We start from the raw sequence: 7,783 nt of genomic DNA, 5'->3' as shown, positions 1-7,783 counted from the left end.
CAACCTAAAGTATGCAAAGTCTTCCTTAAACAATAAAATGTTTATTAACATATAATATGCATATTAAAATAATAAGAAACAAGTAATAATAAAAAGCTGAATGATAAACGAAAATCTGCTGCTATTGTTACAACTATATTTACTTAAATTAGACTCTAAGCCTTTTTAAATCAGCTGTATTTAAATTTGATATTAAATATACATTGCATAAAGGAGAAAAAAGAAAACAAAAAAAATGTCTCGGATAGTAGCATTTCAGTGGTGATAGTAGCAACTTTGAATATCTGAAAATTATTTTCTCATTTTGATGCAGTCGAAGAAAAAATACAACAATAATTCCTTTTCACGTGTGTGATTTTGTGCTAAAATAGAAAAAAATATTTTATTAGACGTTTTTTTAAGAAAACAGAAGTAGCACAGATTTTTCAAAGTGAGTATTGACTATTTTAAGTTTTTTAGTTTTGTATTGTTTTCCGTCAAATGTTTATTTTTTTGAATTGATAGTATATAGAAATGAAATAATACATACATTTTAGATCTAACTTTACCGTTTAAAACCAGTGTTATTGAACTTAAAAAAAACATTATTTTTTCTTAATTATAATTACACGGTCCTTAATGAAACAATTAAAAAAAACTTTTAAAAAATTTAGTTTTATAAAAAGTTTAACTGGTAAAAATTTGAAACTTTTAAATAATTATAAAGTTTTACAGTATTTTATATTTGACTTAATTATATTATTCAAGCAATCAGGTATGCAGTTTAAAACAGTATCATTATGATGTACTTTCTTTTGATTAAAATAACTTAGTACTAAGCGTGAACGGAGTGTAATAACTAGAACAATCCTAAATGAAAAACATTTATTAGTTTAGACAAGAAAAGTATTTCAATTTTTAGATTAGGTTTTTTAATACTCAATCGAATAAAAGAAGTATATAAAGTAGTTCGAAACTTCTATAAAACCAAAAATCATTGTTTGTAATTTATTTAGAACTAAAAAAATTGTTTAGTTTTCAGAACATAGTTCTTTCCTGTAAAACTTGTAACTAATTTCAGTCTACTATTATTACTTGCTAAACAGTATACAAAAATTAAGTATTTTTGTACTTAGAAATATCAATTTGCTCATTGCAGTTTAACCTAATTTATTATTAATGGATAAGTTTAATAAGTTTTCTTCAAAAATGCTGTACGAAAAACTTTTTTAATAGTTACGAAACTCTATATAAATCCTAAAAACTTCAACTAGATGGTATAACTTTTGACTAAGTATGGAAATCTGTTGTGAAATAGTAAGTGTATAAAGTAGCTTAAAAATTAATTTATGAAAAAAAACTCAATAAGATACAAATATTATTCAAGTTTTTCTAAATGGTTAAACTTTAAATTGGAAGTAATACAGTAAAGGCTAAAAAGTTAGCCGCAGCGACAAAGCTGTTGAGCACTAATGAAATAAATTAAATTTTATGGATATTAAAAAATTATAAATACCTAAACCTTTCCAATTTTTTATATTTTTTTTGTATAACATTTTGGTTTTCTTATGTTATCTGAATATTACTTATTGTTACTGTAACCAATGTAGTTAATATTTATCGTGTAGTTACTAAATTATTGTTATTTTTGTTTATTAAGGTAAGTACAATTTATATTTATTTTCTAGAAAACATATTTTTGTTTTCAGTTATAATGAAAATATTATTTTTTACAATAATAATAATTATTAATGATATAATTTTTTTAAATTGGTGTTGCTTGTGCATTTTTCTATTTTACTGATGTGTTTAGGCCTAATCTCCTCAAAAAAAAATTGATTCTAATTTCTAGTCCATGTTGTTAATAATTTTGTAGTAAATGCTTTTGTTTTAATGTGTATAAATGGTTTGAAAAAATCATTTCTTAAAAACTTTTCTTTGCTATAAAGTTTCATCTATACTTAACGGTTTTTTAATAAACTAATTATAATAAGGTTTATATTTTTTAGAACTTATTGTAACTGTTGATGTAGTTTTAAAATTATTTGAATGGATTTAAAAAAAAAATTAAAACTGTCAAATTAAAAAATTATAAGTTAAAAAACTGTCAAATTACAAATATACAACAACTTATTTATACATTCCAATATTAAACTTACATGTATCGAAATTACTTACAAGACCACAAAAAATATGTTTTTAAAAATTTGTACTTTAAATTTTTTACGCAATATAGTTTTAATAGAGCAAACAACATAAACTTGATACATTTTTAAAATATACTTGCAGATACAACACAGTTTTTTTTTCCAAAGTATTTTTAAAACAAAAATTCATTCAAACTTTATTTAAAATGTTTAGAGATTTTGCAACTAAACCAAATATACAAACATAAAAAAATAAAAAATACATAAAAAATGTTTCTAGTCTATTTATGGTATCACTTTACAACAAAGTCTAAACTTTAAATAGATACTTGGTAAATGGTGCTCCTAAAATGGTTTCAACTTTTATGTAACTTGTTGAAAGTTAGAAAATGGTATACAGTTATTTTTTATTATTTTTTAAATTTAGTTACAATTTTTAATACTTTTAGTTTATTGAACGACAAAAAAACGCTCAAAGTATTTGGTCCTAGGACTATTTCGCCTTTATATTTAGTTATTTGTTTTATCCAAAAAAAAAACATAAGAAGAATAAGTTTTAGTTACTAGCTTTTTGATTAATTGCGAATACTAAGTGTATATGTATTTAAAAAAAAACACCGTATATGAGTTCCAACACAACTTAAAACTTATTTTTAGTTATTAAACTATAGATAACAAATCACAAGCAACTTAGTTCAAAATTTGAATTTTTAGAACACATAACAAGTTTAAAATGTTGTGCTTGTGCTAATTTATTGATGTAAAAAGGTAAGTATTTCATTTATAAAAGTAACTAAAGTTTAAAAAACTATGAACTTGTTCATAAGTATTTCGTGATACAAGACAAAAACTTAATTTGGAACTTTAATTTGGAATTTTTATAAAGTTTTAAATAAGGTAACTTCTTTTGCTACACATAGCTTTTAACATTTTTTTTAAAGTTTAACAAAGTTAGTTGTATTTAATTATGATTTTTACTTTGATTCATCGGAAAGACTCATTAGTTACATAAAAAATTGTTTAAATATTTTTTTTTTTTGAATAAAAAATTATTTAGCAATAAAGCCCCTCTAAAAGAAATTCAGTACAGTAAGCTGTGTATAACTTCGGAGTTTAAAAGATATAATTGGTTTATATTTAACTTTTTGTTATACAGAAGATTATATCTTAACTAAAAACATATTCAGAAACTTGAAAAATAACTAAAACTTGTATATTATTTTTACTTAATTTAAAAAAAAATTAAAATACTTTTTTTTTTAACGTTTCAAAAATGAACTATTGTTCAAAAATTTTTGTATATTATTTGGTAAAAAACATTTTTTTTAACTTATCAAAGCTGTTTGTTTTATCGTAAATTTGTATCAACTAAAGTTGTATATACCATAAGAAACAAATAGAGGTGTAAACTTTAGTTTTAAGATGAAGTTGACCTTACCAAGGTTCTTCACACTAACCAGTTTTTCTTAAAACTTTTAATCGTGGTTTAATATGCAAAGTAAGGTAGCTGATGGGGATGTACAACAACAAATTTAACACTCTATTTATAAAGATTAACTTGTTAAGTTTTCAAAGATACTTTTATAATAAAAAAGATAAGTTAATCATCATTTTGAAATTATTTTTAGTTTTATAAAACGTTTAGAAACTTTAAACTAAGTACGTGGTTTTTAATCTTTAATATGATTAATTATGTTGGAATCTTAAAACTACTTTTGCTCTTTTGCATTGAAAGTTTTAACATTTATAAAGAAACTATCACTTAAAAATGGATGCTATCAAAATTTACTTAAAAACTATTTTTTGTTTGTAAAGGTTGTTGATTAAAAACTTTTACAAGTTACAATTTTTTTTGTCAAAGTATTTGGTATAAGTAAAATTATTTTAAAAGCAACTTATTTTTAAAGTCTAGTTTTATTACAAAAACCTATATCCGAAGTGAATTCTAAAAATTTATGTTAAATTACTTTGTATGAAGTATTTAAGTCTTAGAATTAGAGAGAATTCTAATTGTAACCTTAGATCTGATTTAACTGTTTATATTATGTTATGTAAAATTTATACTTATTTAAAAGCTTTTGTTGTTGTATTGAGGTCTTATATAAAACTTCAACAAAAGCATTGGCAAAAGTCTTCAGAACCGAAGCCTGGATTTTTATATGCCGTGAGACAAGCTCAATTTTACAAGGTTTGATCATACCATTTCGATCATCAGTCTACCGAAAGCTTGTGGTCTGATGATCGAATTAGTATGATCAAACCTTATATAAGACTTGTGTAAGTCTTATTTTAGTTACAGATATAATTTAAAAATAAAATAAAAGTCTCTTTTAAATATTTTACTTTATAAACTTTTTTTTATTGTTTCTTTCTAAAACCAAACAGTTTTTTCGATTAATAAAGAATAAAGTGCTCTTGCTCCAAGTTTTTAAAGGATTGTTAATTTTTTTAGAGAACTCTGTGATGATAAACTTTGTTATTTTTTAAGTAAAATAGCTAAAATGACTTTTAATTAATGAATACTTCGTTATTTGATCCAAAATAAATTGTAACTCAAAATGTATTAAAATAAACAATATTAAAACAAGACAAAGAGTTTATTTTTACCGAGAACTAAAGCATTATATGTTTTATAAAACGGTATAATTTTGTTGTTACGTATACTTAATACATATATTTAGTTTTTATAATATTTAATAGTTTTAGAAGTAAATATACAATGTACGGGGACGGGTCAGATATACACGAAGGGACAAAGAAACTTTTGCACAAAGGGGCAATTTTGCGCGAGACTCAAAAAACTATAAAAGGCAAAAGAAAAGAACACAAGAAAAAATAAATAAAAAATAAAGAAAAAAAGAAAAAAAGAAAAGAAAAAGTTACCGACCGAGGGTAAAGGTTGGGCGGTAACCGTGAAAGTAAAAAAAAAAATAACCCATGCAAAAGTGTCTACGTGCAAAATTGACTCCTCGTGCAAAATTGACGCCGTAAAAAATGTTTTCGTGAAAAATTAACGATTTGTGCATTTTTGACACCTACCCAGAAAGTACAGACCTAAAATAATGACTTAACAGAATTTAGATAAAGTTTACTTAAAAGCTTAGTTAATCAGAATAAGTTTTTTACGCTTGAATTTAATAACTTGATTATTTTAAATATTATTTTTTCAAACTCTACAAATAGCCGTATTGTTTTCTTATTAAGTTTAATAGAGGTACTAAAAAATGAACACAATTTTTTTTTATTATCGTTTCGTTAAAAATTTATAAAAACTTTTATACAAATGTTTTATTTTAATTTTATGTACAGCTATGATTTAAAGTTTTGTAAAATCCTTTATTATTTAAGTATGTAATAACTTGCATCTAAAAGAAATTATTTTGTCAAAATTATCTAAATTTTCATTATAATACTATTATAAGGTTTTATTATCAGGTGTGTACAAGACCTAAAGAGATAATGCTAGACAAGCAGTTCTCATTATGTTAATCTATTCAGACATTACGTTAGCGCGAAATGAAAAATTACGTCACACTTGTAAATAATTTGCAACTTAAATCAAGATAAAGTAAAATTAATCTTTTTAGGCAAAAACAACTTACATGTTCAATGATTTAGTAACAAATTTAAAATTGTTTCAAAAATTTATTTTATACTAACTATTTAAATGAACTAAAAGCATCAATTTATTAAAAAAAAAAACTACATTACAAGTAAAATCATTAGTTCTATTATTAAAATTCTATAAATTTAAACCTTTAAAAAACAAAATAAAAATTTCAAAATTGTTTCTTGGAGTATAAATCTAATAAAATATAAAGTTTTTTGTCGAAAATTTATGCATCCATTTCTTATATAAACAAAGTATAAAAAAGCGGCAAATAAATTAAAATACGTTAAAAATCAGGTAAAATTTAGTTTATATTAGGAAGTATTTTTAAAATTTATTTCTATTTTAAAGTTATTAAAATAGTTTATGATAGTAAAAAATATAATTTGTTCATTTTTTAACTTCCTTTAACAGCTAATGAAGTTTTTTTCTTCAAAGTTTGGAAATCAATAGCTTTATTTTAACAACAAATGAAAGTAAGAGTTTAATAGTTTGTGAATGACCGTATATATATTTTTGTTGAATTTTTTGTTTTTGATCAAAAAATTTACAAAAATACAGATTGTTTTCAAAGTATAAGTTAAGTTAAACATTAAATTATAACAACATGTTTTATTTTTTCACAATTAAAAACAAACGTCCTTAAGTGATGAAATGTATTGAATTTATTTTGTTAAATAAAACTAAACAGTTATAATTGTTATGGTTAGTGCTTTAATGATTCGATTTCATGAAAGTATAGTGTATAATCGAAAATGTTATGCATGTTTGCTGGACCAGACTACATACATTTAGTTTAACTATTCAAAATATAAATTTAAGCGTTTGTTAACAAAAGGTCCTCGCGAAACAAGTTCACTTGAATATAGAATAATAGCAAATTATACAGTATCCTTCTTTTATTACACTGACATATGTTTCTATGTGTTAAACGAGTTAACTAACTTCAACGGAGCTCTGTAAAAAAAATAAATACTGTAAGGAAAGAATAAAGGATAAAATAGGTATATACATGTGTCGACTAAAAATAAAAATAATTGCTAAAGATTTTTATATATGTCAGTGGCTAATAATAGATAAAATACATAATTTTAAATCCGACTGTTATAAAACTATATATTACTTGTAATTATTAAGTCTAAATTAAATAAATTAACGTAAAAATACAAAATAAAATAATAAATCATAATATAAACTACTTACATGAAATGAAGAAACTACTAATTCTAAATATTTACTGGTTACTAATCATTGAAAAAAATATATCTAATAACTACGTCACGATATATATGGACATTAGGACTAGCTAGTTAATTTATACTACAAAGTTAAATAATTTATTCTCTATGTTTGGTAAAAGTAGCGCTCTACTACTTTTTTTACAGAGCTCCGTTGAAGTGTGTTAACCCGTTTAATACACAGAAACATATTTCAGTGTTATAAAAGAAGCATATTATACAGTTTGTTATTATTACATTTAATTTATACATCTAAACATCTATAGAAATTTTAAATGTTAGTCTTAACAAGTTATTTATAGTATATATAGTCTATTTTTATTGTATTATATCAAGTTTGCTTTATATTTATTTGATGGTAAGATTAGGTATCGAAATTCTAATTTCAAACGTATCTAAAAAGTATTTTAAGAAAAATTAAATTTTTAAAACTTGAAAACTGTTTTTATAGAACTGTGTATTACTTTACCTATAAAATTTTAAATAAAAAGAAAATCAAAATTTAGATAATTTAAATTTGAGATTTTCATTTGATTTATGAGACTTTGTTGTTTAAATAGTTTTATAAATTAGTTTTTTTATTCTAAATACTATCATCTCTACACCTAAAAATCTATAACAGCAAGTTTTGTTTAATTTTTGACATTTTAGAATTATTATTTACTCCTTAAAAACTGCATTTGTTAATCTTGCATACTTTTATATAAAATCCTCATTTAGATCTTGTTGTATAATGACCGAAAGGTCTTTCTAATCGCTATGTCTTTTGAGAAATTTTTTTAAAGTTTGTTTTTTCATCGTGTTCAATA

This window comes from Thalia democratica, chromosome 3 (genome assembly GCF_965202585.1).
Source record: "Thalia democratica chromosome 3, ktThaDemo2.hap1.1, whole genome shotgun sequence".
Lineage (NCBI taxonomy): Eukaryota > Metazoa > Chordata > Thaliacea > Salpida > Salpidae > Thalia > Thalia democratica.
The sequence above is the reverse complement of the archived record's forward strand: the minus strand, read 5'-3'. Positions refer to the sequence as shown.